We start from the raw sequence: 19,362 nt of genomic DNA, 5'->3' as shown, positions 1-19,362 counted from the left end.
TAACAAAGCTCTGGCAGGACAGATTGTATCAACCAGTCTCAATTCGTAGCCTAGTAAGTAGCTCTATTATGAACTAACTGAATTTCCAAACTGTTTTCAAGTTTTCACACCTCTGCAAAACTGTGCTGGAAAAGAGCCTTCCTACATTAAGCCTATCGAAACTTTCCTTGGAGCAAGCACCACTGACCACAGTGGGACTTATATCTGAGTAAATATACAGAGGATTGTGCTGTAAAAAAAACGCTTCAAGAAATCGGAAATTTGCATAAAATGAAACCTTTCGGCCCCACGCCTTTATTGTACCTCCTCCACACACACACTTGTGGCTGTGCGGAGGTGCTGGAACAAGCTGGAAACAACCACAGAAAGGGGAACACGGATAGCATGCTGCAAGTGGGACAACCTGAGCTTGCACTGGCTAGCTGGAGATACCGTTATACAAGCTGAGCCAAGAGAGAAGCAGTATGAACAAAAAGCTAGCATCTTCACATCCAGCCTTCAAGCAGCTTGAAAAACTCAGACTGAAGTTAGGTTGACTTGACTTTATTTTCTAGAAATGCTTCTAGTTTAAAATCATGCTCACAATTACGGTGCTTAAAACTTGCTGAGGTCAATGGGATTTAAGCAGCCTGCAATTTGGGCATAGGCTGCAATGAATATGTGGTGGCCAAACCGAAACCATTCCATCCTACAGGTTCTAACTACAAGTAACCCAATGTAAACAAGTAAATAAAAATAAAACACACTAAAGACCACATATTCAGTGCATCTTACGATTCAAGGCTGTACACGTCTGTTCTGATGTAAGCTCCATGGGAGATTATTCCCATGAACGCCTGACTGGGAACCGGGAGATCTGGGTTCTAGTCCCCACTCGGCCATGGAAGCTCGCTGGGTGACTTTGGGCCAGTCACAGACTCTCAGCCCAACCTACACCACAGGGCTGTTGTTGTGAGGATAAAACGGAGAGGAGGAGGAGAACGTAAGCCGCCTTAAGTGGTTCCTTACAAGAGGAAAAAAGGCAGGATATAAATGCAATAAAAGAACAACAACACAGGCTGCAGTCCTGCTCAGTTAATCACGACCAAGGACACAAATGAAACATCCATGTCCAGAGGCAGTATACCTCTGAGCAGCATTTGGCTAGTAGATGGACTAGACCAGCATTCCCCAACCTGGTGTCCTCCAGATGTGTGCTGGACGACAACTCCCAGAATCCCCCAGCCAGGGATTCTGGGAACTGTAGCCCAGCACACATCTGGAGGGCACCACGCTGGGGAAGGCTGAGCTAGACGGCCCCAGGGCTCTCTGCTTATGCTCTTCTTTCAGGAGCTCGGTAGGATAAAGAGACCCGATCAAGGAAGCAAACTGCTTCAAGGGGCAGGAGTGACACAGCGCTCGCTCGGTGGCGCGCACCGCACCCCCCGGCCTCACGGGGAACGGGACGCCACTCGCGGCTGCGGCCGCCGAGCAGGCTGCGCGCCCCACCTGGCCTCACGTGACAGCACCTGGGCGTGGCGCAGCGCCCTCAGGCCCTCCGTCGGGGCCAGCTTTGCGCCTCTTTCCTCAGCCAATGAGGCGGCGGCGCTGCGCGAGGCGGGCGGGCGCAGACGCCCACCAGCGCCGGGCGACGTCCAATCAGGGCTAGGGCTGCGGCTGCCGAAATGGGGGGGGGCCCCGCAGGCGGAGACGCGCCCCGCCCCGCCCGCTTTCTCCGCTTCAGAGCGCCGCCCCCTCGCGGGGCGGGGGCGTCGGCTTCGCCCGGGCAGCCAAGCGCAGCCCCAGCCCGACGCGCGCCGAGCTGCGGTGAGGCGACGCGAGGGAGAGGGACTGCGGGGCAGCCGCGGCCCCTCGAGGCGGAAGGCGCGCCGGCCGGCCGGCCGGCCGCTGAGGTAACGCGGCCGCTGAAGGGAAGGGCGCGCGGGGAGCTGGGCGGGAGCCGCCGCGGCCGCCTCGAGGAGCCGCCGGGCGCGCGGGAGCACGGGCGGCTGGGCTGGCGGCGGCGGCAACAGCCGCTGCTCCGGGGGGGAGGAGCGACGGGCGGACCAGTCGGGACGGTCCTCGCGGAGGTCGGGGCAGGTGGCTTGGGCGCCTCACCCCCCGGCGGAGGCGCGTCCTGCTGGCGCTGTGTTCCGCTGGGATTCCTCGCGAGTCAGAGCGCGCACAGGCGTGGAGCAGCCCCAGCCTCACGCCTGCTCCGTTTCCGCCTCTCCCTGCTTGCTTTTGGCGCGTGGTCGTGAGGACGACGCGTGGGGGGCAGGCAGCTGCCTCTCCCTCCCCTCCCCGCCCCGCCCCGCCCCGCCCCGCTCCGCTCCGCTCCGCTCCGCTCCAGGCTGGCGTCATGGTAGACGCTCCCGGCTGAGTTCAGGGCGTCGAGTATGGAGCTCCCCCCCCCTCCCCTCACACGCACGTATGTATCCTGTTTTTCTCCTCTTCTCCTTATTTATTTATTTGCTTGCTTGCTTGCTTGCTTGCTTGCTTGCTTGTTGGTTATATTTCTGTACCACCTAATAGCCGAAACTCCCTTATGGACGTGTGTGGAGCTGCAGTCTTTCCCCAGGTCGTGGGAAGATTATATAAAGAGAGCCTCGGAAGTGGAGGAGACTACATCAGGCTTTTTAGGGCTCTCACTTCTTTTCTGCCCATTGGGATTTTGTGAAGAGATGGAGCAATGGGTGTGGATTTACATGAATGAAATTGTGAGAAGTGCATTTTGACCCTGATATTCCCAGGTATACTGCGGGCCCAGTGAATACTTCATATAATATCAAAGCTGTCACGGTCCAAATCTGCTTAGAGCCATGTTACATGTTTTATTTATTTATGGTATTTTTATCCCACCTTCGTAAGAGTGGCTTTCAAGGATGAGAAATAAGATTTCTCATTATCTTATCTTACCCTGCCTGCAGGCTCACTATCTAAAAGACACAAAAGGAAAGGGGATTGGGAAGGAGGAGGAAAAAAGTGAATGCTGCAACTAGATTGCCTGTGATTGCTCACTAATCAGACATTCTCCTCTAGTCAGCTTTCACATTTAAGGGGGAAAATATTAATAAGTAAATCAGCTTCACAATAATTTCTACAGTAGTCCCTACATTATAGATGGTGTGGGCGGGAGGTTGGCAGCTAAAAAAGCGTGGTTGAGCTTCACACAGCACATATGCTGTGGAATTTGCTACTGCAACATGTAGTAATGGACACCAATTTGGATGGCTCGAAAAGGGGGTTAGACAAATTCCTGCAGGAGAAGGCGATCAGTGGCTACTACTACTGATGGCTGTGTGCTACCTCCAGTACCAGAGGCAGTGAGCCTATGTACACCAGTTGCTGGGGAACATGGGTGGGAGGGTGCTGTTGCACTTACGCCCTGCTTGTGGGTTCCTGGTCGATAGCTGGTTGGCCACTGTGTGAACAGAATGTTGGACTAGATGGACCCTTGGTCTGATCCAGCATGACTCTTCTTATGTTCTAACCGGGGCCTTTCTGAAATGTAGTTCATGCTCCTAACCACTACATTACACCAGTTTCTCAAACAGAAAAAATACATTAGATAACACTGATGCAGGCAGCTAGTCATATGTTATATATGAGTCTTTATGTTAAAAATAGGTTCTGGAGCTCTGGCACAAATGGAGCACTTGATATTCCTGTTTGTTGTTGTTCAGTCGTGTCTGACTCTTCGTGACCCCATGGGCCATAGCACGCCAGGCCTTCCTGTCCTCCGCTCTCTCCCAGAGTGTGCTCAAATTCATATTCATTGCATCGGTGATGCTATCTAGCTATCTCATCCTCTGCCGTCCCCTTCTCCTTTTGCCTTCAATCTTTCCCAGCATCAGGGTCTTTTCCAGGGAGTTTCCTCTTCGCATTAGGTGGCCAAAATATTTGAGCTTCAGTGATATTCCTGTACACTGCAATTATTGACTGCTCCAATCACCTTTTTTTTTGGTTGATATAGATTGAAAATGTTCTCAGCATGTATCTTTGGGTAGTCTTTGTTTTTACAGAACTGAGGACCCTGTAGGTTCTGTATAAATGCTTAGTAGTAGTGGATAACACTTCTCTCACATTGATGCCAATTAATATGCCTCTGTTTGGAATAATAGTACATAGGGCAATTGTTGAAAGTGGCAGCAGAAGTATAATCATGAACATTGGCAAAGTGACCATATTCTCCATCCCTAAAAAGAGTGTAATACATGGTTAAGAAAGGATTGATCCTGTCACATCAGATGCAGATTTTTTTCTCATAGACATGGAAGGGACATAATTTCCTAGAGCATGGTATTTTTCCAGATGTATAATGACTGAGATAGCATCTTCCTGAACCCTGAATAACTTCTAGGGCTGCAGTATTTAGCTGGTTAATCAAGATAGCATTTCATTGTATTTTGAACAATTAAAGATAAACTTTAATTGTTTAAAAGTTTTTAATTAATCAGGCAACAAATCTAAAAATATTCATGTAAGTGCAAGTCCATGGGTAGCAGAAGACATATTTTCTTTCACCTGGAGAGGCTGCCTCTTCTGATATGGTGTTTGCTGTAATGCCTATGTATGTAATCTAAAAAACAAAGCCAGTCTGCCTCTTCTTTAGAATTATTTTAGTTGCATGCACACTTGTGTAGATTTAATTGATCAGTTAATAGATTAAAATTCAGATGAAAACGTCTTCAATTGAATGCAGCTGAATTAGCTTCCCCTGAAACAGGTTTTCTGGTCTCTACCTAAACATCCTTCCTGCTTTTTGCCAGTAGTAGAGCAAAGTGATGCTGCAAGGAAATTTATCTTAACTTGCATTGGGGAAGGTTGTGGTGTATCTGTGGTATAAGACAAAGTTTCATTTCATTCAATACTGCCTAATTTCATCAATGAGGAGCTTTTCAATGTAAAATCAAATTAGAATTAATATGCAGAAGTGGGAAAACACTAATTTTGAGAATGTGATACAAGAGCTAGCGCGCTCTCTCTCTCTTGATAGGTATAGATAGATTTTAAATCTGCTTCAAAATAGGAAAAATTGTTAAAACTATGACAAATTTGTAAGCCATTTCTTAAGTTAGGGAACATGGGCAATAGTCAAAAGAGTACTTAATTATGAGAAGCATATTCCTGTGACTACATTACTGTGTGACCTTACACTACTTAGCTAAGCTCATGAGACCAATAACTTAATTGTATAAGTCATCACAACAGTTATTTTCAGAAATTGCTTAAAATAAGCTTCTAGTTAACTAACCTGTAAAAAATATTCAGTTTTATTAAGACATGTGCCAGGCAGGTTATGACAAAATTATAAATAGTTATTCATCTGCCCAATTGTATACAAAGAACACCAATTACCTTGGGAGGTAATGGAAAGATTTAGCTCCTGCAGCTGCCTTATATTTATTTTCATGTGCTTTATCTGTAAAAAGTATTGCTTTCTGAATATTTCTAGGCTTCCTGTGAATAAAATAGACATTTTCCTTATGTAATTTCCTAGTATTATAGTCTATTTAGCTTTAAGGCATTTAAAACGGAGCTTAAACTTGGAGGAGCTTTTTTCAATGACTGCACTCATTTTGTTGTGCTTATTTTAAAATATTACAAGCCTGTTTAAAAAATCTGCTGAATACACTTCTGAAAGGTTATAATTGTATTTTGTGCCATTGGTAGTTTAATACTCAATTATCTACCCAACATATTAAGCTTTTCTATATTGATTCAGGCCATTAATTTTTATTTATATACCACAGGGAACATGTGGCTCTCCAGATATTTTTGGACTGCAGTTCCCATCAGCCCTAGCCAACATAGCCAATAGTGAGGGATGATGAGATTTGCAGTCAAGCATAATCTGGAAGGCCACATGTTCCCCATCCCAGATATGCCACCTTTCCAAGGCAGCTTAAAGAAAAAAAAGTGAAAACATAAAAAGCCTTAAATTCAAAACAATCTAAAACAAATATCACTGTCAGAAATATGATAATTCAGTGCAAAGCATTTGGGAAGAGTAGGATTTTTTTTCATTTGCTTGCAAAAGGAAGCAAGAAAAAGGGATAAATGAAGGTCCAGAGAATTCTGTGATTTTGCACCACTGCAGAAAAGGCCTTGCTCCTTGTAGATGATGACTGGAGATTTATAAAGGACTGAACTTGAATTGAAGCCTCATTACTTGATATCAGAAGGGTTTTGGGGGGTGAGGAAACAGAAATCATGTGGTTTAAGGTTCTCTATGATGATCTGGATCCCTCCTTGGACGGACTGATGCTTCAGTCTGTGAAACTTTGTTCTAATGATGGAAAGATGTTGGAATCTCAAGTCTCAAGTCTAAACTTTAGCTTGTTTTGACTTTCTGTTTTCCAAAGCCTTTTGTATCTGCATGGTGGACAGTAATTCAGCAGGCCATGGAGTTGAATCTAGGCACAATGGAAAGGCAGTTGTTTCTCCATCTGCCCTCAGCTGTGGCAGTTGGTAGCTAGAGGGAGGGGGCTCTCAGTTGGTGCTGCATCCAGGTGCATTGGAGTAATGCAGGACTACTGTTGCTTCTCCCTCTGAGGGCCTCAGCAGTGACCTTTTCTTGTGGGTCAGTGCCCTTCATAGAGTATAGGTTTCCCACCCCTTCTCTAAGGCAGGAGCGTGGAATATGTGGCTCCCCAGAAGTTGTTGGACTGCAACTCCCATAAGCATTAGGCAGCATAGCCAGTGGTGACGGATGAAGGGAGTTGCAGTCCAAAACTTCTGGGGGGCCACACATCCCCTATCCCTGCTCTAAGGTCTCAGACACAGGTCTTTCCCAGGATTGCTATATGAGATCCTTTCACTAGACATGCTGGGGATTGAATCTGGGTCATTCTGCATGTAAATGACATGAGCTTTATCACTGAGCTTGATGGCTTCCATTAATATTCCCTTAAATAGACTCTATTACTGGACACGGCCAGACTTCATTCAGCTTTCTTTAAAGCCAAGCAGCATATTAACATATATCCATTGGATGTGTGAAGAAGTTGATGGTAAATTATTCATATTGTTTAAAAACTGTTGTGCTAAGTGAAGAGATGATCTCTAGGCTTTTGTATTGCTTGATCATTTGCTTTAATGGCTTTTGTTGTTGTTGGCTACTGGTTATGGGAATTTGTGAAATCTGTACCTGTAAAGGCATGAGCTGAGTTATTCTGCCTGTGTGTAAGGTGGCAAACATTTAAAAGAACACACATTCATTTTTATCTAATACTGTTCAGTATTGATTGAAGGATTTGTTCAGTCCTTATATTTATGATTATGTTATAAATTAGGCTAATAGACTAACCTCTTTTTCAGCTTTAATGTAATAGTTTGTACACCATACTGCAGTTGGTAGACTGTGTTGTTGCAAACTACATAATTTGCTTATTTCAAAATGTTGCCCTTACGGTATACAATGTTACATTGTATTTACTGGTTTCCTAATACAGATATGAATCATCTTTTGTAATATGCCGTTCATCTATTCAGTTGGTCTTCTAGAGCACCTCGTATTGCTCCTTGGCTCCTGTTTGTGACCACTCCTTTTCCTGTTCCTTTTCTGTCTAGATGTGAGAGGGCCCTGTTAGCACATGATAATGTCGGTTAGTATTGCTGCCTGCCCTTCTTTTGCCACATATAAGCTAAGTAACAGTTGTATTGATCTGCCCAGTATAATGTAACTTTCATCTTGTCAGCCACTATCTGTAAACCACTCCCAAGACATTCCCCTTGCTACTCTGTCTGCATATGGCTTATGCTGCTCAGTGAGGATTTTGTAGTCCTAATCACTAGTTGTGTTGGGGGTTATTTGGTTACACCTGCTGTTGGAACATCTGCTGCATTTTATTAAGAACGTTATATACTGAGATTGGCATGCATATCTAAATCATTTCAAATAAGTGTGGAAAGGGATGTTCAAGACACATCTTTATCATTTACATGTGGCAGCCTAGTGTTCCATTTTGAACTGTGGTGTGTATGTGTTGTATGAAGTGCTTGATTCTGATAATTCAGGAAGGTTATTTAAGTTGAGAGAGAGAGAGAGAAATGTCAGGTAATACTGCTTTTAGGGTATGGTATCCTCTTGATTAAAGACTGGTCTGTCCTAGGTAATGATCATTGTCTGCTCTTCATGGAGATGTTTCCTGTGAGACTCTAACCTTGTGTTTTTTTCCCCTGTGATACATTAGTTAGATGAAAAGGATCATCTTTCTTACTTTGTGCCTGACATGGCTGACAGTCAAACATGAGGGTTGTATATGCAAAGTGCACTTATGTAGGTAAAGGGCAGGGCCACTTCATATTTACCCTGGGAAAATTCCCTATTGCCTTCATACCTTTTATTCATTGCATATTTTGAGTGATTTGGAGCAGGAAGGCCTGGCGTGCTATGGTCCATGGGGTCACGAAGAGTCAGACACGACTGAATGACTGAACAACAACAAGATTTAAATTGGTGAGAAAAAAGGCTGATTTAAATAATTGATTTTAAATAATGTTTCCCATTGCCACTTCACATTTCTGAAATAATACTGCAAATCTGACCACTAAACCATGTGAATTTACAACTAAATAGGGCATTCTTTTTTTTTTTTTTTTTCATTCTTAGAATCAGGCCTTACATCTCTTTGCCACACAAAGGCTGGGCTCACACATAACACTAACCCATGGTACGGGTTGTTTTAATTCTGGGTTGTCATGTTGTGCAAACTCAGCCATGCTAACAAACCATGGCTAGTTAACCATGAGCAACCCAGAAAGAGGACTCGTGGTTTGTTGTTGGGTTGTGAACTCTGGGTTGTTTAAACCATGGGTTGTTATGTGTGAACCCAGAACCATGGGCTGTTCTTACGTTGTCTCATCAGGCTACAGAGGCGGGCAAGAGTAGTAAAAGAAAAAGCCGCTCTACATGCCAGTCCTACAGCGTCGTTGCAAAGGAGAGAAACAAACAAGCCGGGAATTAAGAAAACAAACTGTGCTTTGTTTGCCTCCCAGACAAACTGTGGCTAATCTTATATTCAGATATTAACCTAGTTATTTAAGATACACAGTATTTACAATTTTTAAAAAACCTGATTTATATTAATCCATTTAAAGAAAACCTCTGTTTTAATTGGCCTTCCACACAGTTATTGCATAAGATCTAATTAATCAAAAAGATACCTAGACTTGTTTTAAAGCTGGAAGTGGAAGGTGTCTTTTTGCTACCTGTAGTGCTAGATTCTAGCAGCTAGAGATTTTTGATTGTGGATACAGGTTATGCTAGAACAGGGGTAGGCAACCTGGTGCCTCCAGGTGTTTTAGATTACAACTCCCATAAGCCTTTGCCAGCATGGCCAATGGTTAGGGATTATGGAGTTGTGGTCCAAAACACCTGGAGGTCACCAGGTTGCCTATGCCTGAACTAGAATGTGTACCGAGTAGGAGATTAGTATAGAAGAACACCAGTATTATTGCTCCATATACTTAAAAAAAATCTGCTGCCCCCAGTCCCTACCTTTGCACAGGTGCAAGAGTTCTACATCCCTTGCCCATGAGTTCTATCCCATTCATTTCACTGGCGCAAGCAGAATTCCTTGCATAATGCTTGGTGCATGTAGGTCTGCTTTATTAAGGGTGCAATCCTATGCATGTTTAGACAGGAAAAAGCCCTACAACTCCCAGCATTCCCAAGCCAGCATGGTTAACTGGGGAATGCCAGGAGTTGTAGGATTTTTTTTGCCCAAACATGTATAGGATTGCACCCTAAAACAAATAGGGCAACCTGTGTGCACAAGTCCTCCATGTATCCATCAGAGCATATTTTGCTAAGGGGGCAAAGATTTCAACCTTTGAAGGTACTTATTCCTAGAGGCAACTGGAAGTTTTAGGTATAATAAATGTACTTGGTTACTGTGGTGTTGGAAAATATATTATGAAATAGTGGGCAGTACAGCTTCTGATACTTCGTTTTTCCATAGACAACTATCACCCAGGTCTTCCTGATGCTTCTAAGGGCCATGATTTGCTTCTTCTTGTAGAAAGATTAGTTGCTGCTCCATAACGCCCCCCACCCAGCTTATACTTTTTAAAGATTTCAACAGCCATATGACTTTCTGTAACTGGTTAAAAAATAGAAAGCAGAGAGTAGGAATAAATGGCCAGTTCTCACAATAGATGTAAACAAGGATCTACATTGGGTCCAGTGCTTTTTAACTTGTTCATATATGATCTGAAATTAGGAGTGAGCAGTGAGGTGGGCCATCTTCATATATGTACTGATGGAATCCAGGCTGGTGATAACTGAACAAAAAAAAGATCTTGAGGCTGTGGTGGATAGCTTGAAGAAAATGTCAACCCAGTCTGCAATTGGGAAAAGAGCCAATTCCAAATAGGGTGTAATTACAAGAGGAATCAGAAATAAAACTGCCAATATCATACTGACCTTTTACAAATCTGTGGTAATCCATACTTTGAAAACTGTACAATTTTGGTCACCACACCTCAAAATGGATATTATAGAACTGGAAAAGGTGCAGAAAAGGGCAACCAAAAATAATTAACAGGCTGGAGCAACTCCTCTATGAGGAAAGGTTACACTGGCACCAGGGTTGATTTGATTTAAATCAGATTAGTTTAAAACATTATATAAATCGATTCTCTGAAGGACTCACTTTTAATTACTTAAACCACAGTGAGGAAGATTCTATTTAATCATTTTTAGTAGAAGTACATTATTGTTTAATAGAACCGTAATACGTATTTAGAGCTATAGGTTTCATTAGAAGGCAGGTACACGGGGAGGATACATGCCGCAGAAGTTTTCTCAGGAGTCAGGACTGCATTAATATGTTCTGTTCACTTTTGATTTCACTTTCTATTCTCCTGCCGTATCCCTTGCATTTATATCCAGACTCCTCATTCAGATCTACTCCATCTCCCCAAATTCTCTGTTCATTGACCTTCTTTATCTTTGCACTTAGAGAGAGGCAAGTCCTAGAGAGAGAGAGAGGTGCTATGTGCTACCTCCAATATCAGAGGCAGCATGCGTGTGTACACCAGTTGCTGGAGGACATGGGCAGGAGGGTGCTATTGCACTTATGTCCTGCTTGTGGGTTCCCGGTTGATAGCTGGTTGGCCACTGTGTGAACAGAATGCTGGACTAGATGGACCTTTGGTCTGATCCGGCATGGCTCTTCTTATGTTCGCCTGTTTGTAGAGAGAGCATGCACTATGCCACCTGCCGTGCAGAGTAGGACTGGTCAGGTTATCTCCTATCTCCATAAATTGCTGTTAACATATTCATAGAATATAATTAGAAGTTGTATAATGAGTATTAATGATGATACCTTTGACTTTTTACTAAGTGCTTTATGAAAATTTCAAAATTGATGTAAATAAAAAAAAATCTGACTTGAATTTTTAAAAATCCAATGTTTTATTTTAAAAACAAGTCATTGATTTTTATCAACCCTGGCTGGCACTGTTTAGCTTAGGAAAAGGTAAATATGGGGAGAAATGATAGAGGTGTACAAGATTATGCATGATGTAGAGAAAGTGGATAAGGAGACAGTGTTTATTCCCTCATAATACTAGAACCAAGGGTCATTCCATGAAGCTAATGATGGAAGGTTCAGGACAGATAAGGAAGTTTTTTCACACAGCATATTGTTCAACTATGGAATTCGCTACCTCAAGGTATAGTGATGGCCACCAATTTGTATGGCTTTAAAAGGGGATTAGACAAATGGATGGAGGATAAGGCTATCAGTGGCTGCTAGTTATGATGGCTATACGTTACCGCCAGTATCAGAGGCAGTATGCTTTTGCATACAGTTACTGGGGAGCGTGAGTGTAAGGATGGTATTGTTCTCATGTCCTACTTGTGGACTTCCCACAAGCAAAGCTGGCTGGTCACTGTGTGAACAGAATGCTGGACTAGATAGGTATTTGGCTTGATTCAGCATGGCATTTCTTACATTCTTATATATTATAGTAAGAAAGAATAAGCAAAATTTTCCTGCCCTGTTTCTCAAAACTGGGAAAGCGTTTAGAAGCTGGTTCTTCCAGTTTTATTGCAGGGGTGTGTCCTTTTCTGCTGCAAGGAATAATGATTTGCCATTATAATATATTAAAATAACCAAGAATAGAATGAATGTTGCTCTATAACTGTGTGCTGCAAACATGGTCCTGAAATAAGGGTAAAAATTCAATGTATAATCTCTTAGAATAACCTGAAGTAATCCCAGAGTGCTCAGTTACCATGTTTTAAAGCACAACCAGTCTGTGAAACACTGATGGAATGGAAAAATAGAGATCCATCCCTAGTCAGAAAAATCTGTCCTGATGTTTCCAGGAGAGCCGACCGCACTAGAACCCCAGCATGGTATGCTTTAATGTTTACAACTACATAATTATACTTGAAACATCACAGGAATGGCAAAGGGCTGTTTTTGGAGTAACAGCTCTGAGCATAGCACAGAATGTTAGAAGCTGGTTATTTTATACAGGGATAAGGGGGAGACACGAAGATATAGAGCATATCTTTTTATGGTTAAATCTTCTGGCATCTCCAAGACTTTGATTTTGTGTCTTTAGAGCAATGTGAGAACTGAAAGATGTGTTTCTACTATTTTTCTGTGAGCTGCAAACTTTAACAGGAATTAACCTTGGCTTCATGTAGAATGATCTTTAGGAGCTCATAATCCATTATCATTCACCTGTGTAAATCATAGAGCTATCTCTTCTGCAGTCCCCTGTGGCATGGTATATTTTGTTAATTTGTGTCCTCTGAATATCTGGTTTATGTGGGTTACTTAATGTGCATAGTTCTGCCATGTGAGGTAAGTGTATGAGGAACATTATTTTGTTCAGCCCTGTGGGTTTTGTGGCTCAACTTAAATGTTGTGCTAAATCATTGTTTGCAAAGATTAGTAGTGGTTTGATGTGGCATCTGAATTGGCAGGCCATGATTTTAGGAAGCTAAGAAGAGCTGTGGTGGATCAGACCAAAGGCCTCTCTAGTTCAGCATTCTGTTTCCACTGTAGCTAACCACATGCTTATGGGAAGCCCACTAGCAGGACATGAGTGCAATGGCACTCTCCTGCTCATGTTCTCTAGCAACTGGTATCCAGAGGCATACTGCCTCTGATACTGAAAGTAATATATAGCCATCATAACTAGTAGCCAGTGATGGCTTTATCCTCCATGAATTTGTCTAATCTCCTTTTAAAGCTGTCCAAGCTGATGGCCACAATTACCTCTTGTAACGAATTCCATAGTTTTAACTATGTGCTATGCAAAGAACCACTTCCTTTTATCTGTCCTGAATCTCTAGCCACTCAGCTTCATGGGATGACCTCAGGTTCTAGTATTATAAGAGGATTATCTGCACCATGCATAATTTTATACACCTCCATCATGTCCCTCTTTACTTGCCTTCTTTCTAAGCTAAAGAACCACAGATGTTGTATATACATAGGGCAGTTGCTTCAGCCCTTTGATCATTTTGGTTGCCTTTTCTGCACCTTTTCTAGGTGTACAATATCCTTTTTGATTTGTGGGGACCAGAACCATGCACAGTATTCCAAGTGTAGTCGCACCATAGATTTGTATAAGGGCATATTGGCAGTTTTATTTTTGATTCCTTTCATAATGATTCCCATCATGGAATTTGACTTTTTCACAGCAGCCACACTGGCTTGATATTTTCATCTTGCTATCCACAGCATTAAAATCTTTTTCCTGGTCAATCACCAACAGTTCACACCTCATCATAGTATATGTGAAGTAGGTATTGGCTACATTTAACCACATTTGCCATTCTTCCAGTTTGGAGAGATCCTTTTGGAGCTGTTTGCTGTCCCTTTTTGTTAATTTGGGTCATCCATGATGAGATGGGAGTGCTGAGTAGATAGAAAACAAAAGCACTTAAGTGGCTTTCGCTAATGCTTTCCTAAGAATGCTCTTCACCCTGCTGTAGGTTCCCTCAATATCTCACGTTTGGATGCAGGGTCAAAAGACGACCAATCCACTCTACTGAAAGGCATGTATTAGTATACAAAGGTAACTCTGGCAACAGCTGAAACAAATCTCCACCTGTAGACCTTTACCTGTGTTTAGCCTGCAGGCTGACATGTCCAGCTTCCAAACACATCATAATGTTCCACAATTAGGATGGTGCACAACGTGTCTCCTGTGTTTTTGTTTGCTCTATATATCTATCTTGGTTGTCTCGTGGCATTCTCTTTGGCTGTGTAAAGCTGGATTCAGCAATGTTCCATGGCTGTCCCTGAGTATGCTGCAGCCCTGATTCAAGTTTGTGATGGCAAGGTATCCCAGGCATCTGATGCCCTTATTGCTTCCTCTCAGATTCCTTGGGTGCCCAACAGCAAGAATACCAAGGCATGGACAGATATAGAAATGATGGTCTTAGTCATCGTATGAGTGAACAAAACTTATACTCAGGGTAGATTGAAATAATTTGAAAGAGACCGTCTTTAACTGGTTGTCTCAGGAGATGGACAAGACAGGATACACCAGAACCTCTGTCCAGTGCCAGAAGAAAATTAAATCTCCACAAGGAAAAAACACAAGGTGACCACTCCCAACAGCTGATGAGAGGTAGAGAGGAATACAGTGCCCTTATGTTACTAGGTAACTTCCTTTAGGGCTAGATAGATGATCCCTGTGTAGGCAGCAGTGTCATACAGCTGGATAAATGTTTGAGAGCAAACAAGATTGTATCCAGCACCATCCAATTATACTCTGAGCTCAGGTTCAGGTGGTATGGCAGCGGATGGAGGTTCTAGTCTAGTAGGCCAGCCAGTCCTCCAGCAACAATCGTAGATGTACTCCTCAATGAAGCAGCAGCATATTGCTGGTCAGAGATCCAGCAGCTCTGTCAGTTGTGACAAAAGTAGCTGCGGGTGCTCACATCTTCCCCAAGCAACAGCAGAACTCCAACCTGACCAAGCAGCAGGAATATCTTTCATTTGACTGAGTGGTGTGATCGCAGAATGCCCAGCAACTGTCAGAAGAAGAAACTTCTCAGCGACAGCATCAAGTCCAAGTTCCTCCTGTTGATGTTCTGTTGGTACAAGAGCATGGTGAGTCCATGAATCAGCTGCCTAGAGTTGGGGGAAGATTAGATGCAAGAGGATTAAGGGTCTCTGGTGCTTTTGGACAGTGCCCTTTTGGAGATGAGTTTAGACTGAACACCTAGCCCAAATAGTATGAGGGCAGCACCCTGAAAGAATATCTTACTATGGACCTGCCTCCTATCCTGTCCTCAGCAAGCTGGTGAGTTCCCTTTCTGTGTCTGTTACTATACTATGCATCATATCACACCTGAGTGCAACCCCCTTGTGTTGGTCTGTATGACTGCATGCCTTGGGAGTGCACTTGTGGAGTCTTGGCATGGTGTCTGGAAGAGGAGCCTCCATGATTATCCACACCATGTTTGCCTTTCGAATTACCCTAGGCCCCAAATGACTCAAACAGATATGTCTGGGACAAGTAGTCTGCATGTCACAGCATCATGGATAGTTATCTACTCTTCCTTGTAGCCTTTTGAAGCATTAACGTTCCTTACCACCTTTTTATATCAGACATTCCCCTCCCCACTAGTGCATGGAGATAAACAATAATTAAGGTTAAGTTAGCAATGCCTTAGTCACATTGTAAAGTGATGAGTTTGTGGATCTAGAGCTATCAGACAAGGAATGTAGTGTCCCAAAGAGATCTGTGTAAAACAGCTTTAGAAATGAGCAACAGGGTAGAAGAAGAAAAAAATAAAAACATTGAAGAGTCTTGTGGCACCTTAAAGACTAAAAAATTAATTCTGGCATAAGGTTTCATGGATGCTGTCCATGAATGCTGCTCCCAGGATAAATTAATTAGTATTTAAGGTTGTTTTTGATGAACAGACTAACATGGCTACCCCTCTGAGAAGAGTAAGTAGTAGAAGTTGAGGAATTACTATCAGAATTTCCATCCCATAGTGGCTCCCATGAACTACTGAGCAATGCTCAGTGAGCAGCCAGCTAGCATGAGGCATCAGGCTTGTCTCCAACGCATTAGAAAATATGTTCCAGAAACATTAAGGCTGTTATGTGTTAACTGCAGCAGAAGCAATGAAACAGAATGACCATAGAGACATGGTTTGTTTCTTTAGCTGGTCTCCAAGACAGTGGCAAAAGCCATGAAGCACTGAGCTCAAACTCTCTGCACTGCTGTCAGAAACTGTCATGCAGTGTTTGAGGGGACAATGCAAAAATGTGTTGAAAGCCTAGTAACCAAGCTATGGCACAACCCTACGTCCCCTTCCCACTATCAAGTGGTAGTAGTAGTAGTTTTATATACTATATGGTGATCTGTTGGTGAGGGAAAAGCATTCTGGGTACTGTACTCCTTTATTCATATGTTTGAGTTGAGGACCATAGCTTGTGCCCAGCTTGTTGATGGTGGTTGTTGTTCAGTCGTTCAGTCATGTCCGACTCTTCGTGACCCCATGGACCATAGCACGCCAGGCCTTCCTGTCCTGCGCTCTCTCCCGGAGCGTGCTCAAGTCCATATTCATTGCATCAGTGATGCTGTCTAGCCATCTCATCCTCTGCCGTCCCCTTCTCCTTTTGCCTTCAGTCTTTCCCAGCGTCAGGGTCTTTTCCAGAGAGTTTTCTCTTCGCATTAGGTGGCCAAAATATTTGAGCTTCAGCTTCAGTATCTGTCCTTCCAATGAGCACTCGGGGTTGATTTCCATTAGGATTGACTGATTTGACCTCCTTGCAGTCCAGGGGACTCGTAAGACTCTTCTCCAGCACCACAGTTCGAAAACATCAATTCTTCGGCGCTTAGCCTTCCTTATAGTCCAGCTCTCACAGCCATACGTTGCTACTGGGAAAACCATAGCTTTGATTAGATGGACCTTTGTCAGCAAGGTGATGTCTCTGCTTCTTACTATGCTGTCTAGGTTTGCCATAGCTTTCCTCCCAAGGAGCAAGCGTCTTTTAATTTCATGGCTACAGTCACCATCTGCGGTGATCTTGGAGCCCAAGAAAATAAAATCTGTCACTGCTTCCATTTCTTCCCCTTCCATATGCCAGGAAGTGATGGGGCCAGATGCCATGATCTTCGTTTTTTTAGTGTCGAGTTTCAAACCAGCTTTTGCACTCTTTCACCCTCAACAAGAGGCTCTTTAGATCCTCTTCGCTTTCTGCCATTAGGGTGGCATCATCTGCATATCTGAGGTTGTTGATAATTCTCCCGGCAATCTTAATTCCAAGCTGTGATTCATCCAACCCGGCGTTTCTCATGATGTACTCTGCATTATAAATTAAATAAGCAGGGCGACAATATGCAGCCTTGTCGTACTCCTTTCCTAATTTTGAACCAATCGGTTGTTCCATGACTGGTTCTTACTGTTGCTTCTTGACCCTCGTACAGGTTTCTCAGGAGACAGGTAAGGTGGTCTGGTACCCCCATCTCTTTCAGAATTTGCCACAGTTTGTTGTGATCCACACAATCAAAGGATTTCGCATAGTTAATGAAGCAGAAATAGACGTTTTTCTGGAATTCTCTTGCTTTCTCCATGATCCAGCGAATACTGGCGATTTGATCTCTAGTTCCTCTGCCTCTTCGAAACCCCGCTTGTACTTCCGGTAGTTCTCGGTTTGCATACTGCTGAAGCCTAGCTTGTAGGATTTTGAGCATCACCTTGTTGGCATGTGAAATGAGCGCAATTGTACGGTAGTTTGAACCCTCTTTGGCGTTGCCCTTCTTTGGAATTGGAATGTAAACTGACCTTTTCTAGTCCTATGGCCACTGCTGAGTGTTCAAATGTGTTGGCATATTGAGTGCAGCACTTTAACAGCATCATCTTTTAGGATTTTAAATAGCTCAGCTGGAATACTGTCATCTCCACTAGCTTTGTTGTTAGTAATGCTTCCTAAGGCCCACTTGACTTCACTCTCTAGGATGTCTGGCCCAAGTTCAGTGACCGCACTATCATGGCTATCAGGGACATTCAAATCTTTCCTGTATAGTTCTTCTGTGTATTCTTTCCACCTCTTCTGAATCTCATCTGCTTCTGTTAGGTCCCTGCCTTCTTTGTCCTTTATCATGCCCGTCTTTGCACAAAATGTTCCCTTGAGATCTGCAATTTTCTTGAAGAGATCTCTAGTCTTTCCCATTCTGTTGTTTTCCTCGATTTCTTTGCATTGTTCATTGAAGAAGGCCTTCTTGTCTTTCCTTGCTGTTCTCTGGAGCTCTGCATTCAGTTGGATATATCTTCCCCTTTCTCCCTTGCTTTTTGCTTCCCTTCTTTCTTCAGCTACTTGTAAAGCCTCCTCAGACAGCCACTTTGCTTTCTTGCATTTCTTTTTCTTTGGGATGGATTGAGTTGCTGCCTCCTGAACAATGTTACGGACCTCTGTCCATAGTTCCTCAGGCACTCTGTCTGTCAGGTCTAATCCCTGAAATCTATTCCTTACCTCCACTGTATATTCATAAGAGATATGATTGAGGTCATACGTGAATGGTTTAGTGGTTTTCCCCACGTTCTTCAATTTAAGGCGAAATTTTGCAACAAGAAGCTCATGATCTGAGCCACAGTCAGCTCCAGGTCTTGTTTTTACTGACTGTATAGAGCTTCTCCATCTTTGGCTGCAAAGGACATAATCTGATTTCGATATTGACCATCTGGTGATGTCCATATGTAGAGTTGCCTCTTGTGCTGTTGGAAAAGAGTGTTTGCTATGATCAGCGTGTTGTCTTGGCAAAACTCTATTAGCTTTTGTCCTGCTTCATTTTGTACACCAAGGCCATGCTTGCCTGTTATCCTGGTGATTTCTTGACTTTCTACTTTAGCATTCCAATCCCCTATGATGAAGATGACATCTTTTTTTGGTGTTAGTTCTAGAAGGTGTTGTAGGTCTTCATAGAACCGATCAGCCTCAGCTTCTTCGGCCTCAGTGGTTGGGGCATAGACTTGAATTACTGTGATGTTGAATGGTTTGCCTTGGATTCGTACTGAGATCCTTTTATCATTTTTGAGATTGTACCCCAGTACTGCTTTTCCCACCCTTTTATTGACTATGAGTGCTACACCATTTCTTCTAAGGGATTCTTGCCCACAGTAGTAGATATGATGGTCACCTGAATTAAATTCACCCATGCTTATCCATTTTAGTTCGCTGATTCCCAAGATGTTGATGTTCAGTCTTGCCATCTCATGTTTGACCACCTCCAGCTTACCTTGATTCATTGATCTGACATTCCAGGTTCCTAAACAATATTGTTCTTTACAGCATCGGATTTTCTTTTCACCACCAGGCACATCCACAGCTGAATGTCCTTTCGGGTTTGGCCCAGCCGCTTCACTCTTTCTGGCGCTACTTG

The 19,362-nt window shown here is 43.3% G+C and overlaps 1 protein-coding gene across 12 annotated transcripts in view; it reads left to right on the top strand.

Annotated features, from left to right (window-relative positions):
• Nucleotides 1–1,739: 1,739 nt before the first annotated feature.
• The window catches only part of MPP7 (MAGUK p55 scaffold protein 7), a 132,044-nt gene continuing 114,421 nt past the window's right edge, over nt 1,740–19,362 (top strand). For 9 of the 12 annotated variants that reach the window (XR_014792431.1, XM_084859133.1, XM_084859143.1 and 6 more), the window contains exon 1: nt 1,799–1,892. The gene's annotated coding sequence lies outside the window, so the exon portion shown is untranslated. Of the gene's footprint in view, nt 1,893–2,560; nt 2,733–14,337; nt 15,075–19,362 lie in introns of those variants that run through there. The other 3 variants (XM_084859139.1, XM_084859136.1, XM_084859140.1) reach the window with 3 other exon arrangements.

The sequence above is a fragment of the Heloderma suspectum genome, chromosome 5 (genome assembly GCF_057233095.1).
Source record: "Heloderma suspectum isolate Gila_16-S chromosome 5, 16-S_ref, whole genome shotgun sequence".
Classification (NCBI taxonomy): domain Eukaryota; kingdom Metazoa; phylum Chordata; class Lepidosauria; order Squamata; family Helodermatidae; genus Heloderma; species Heloderma suspectum.
Note: the sequence above shows the minus strand (reverse complement) of the source record. Positions and strands in the feature narration are given on the sequence as shown.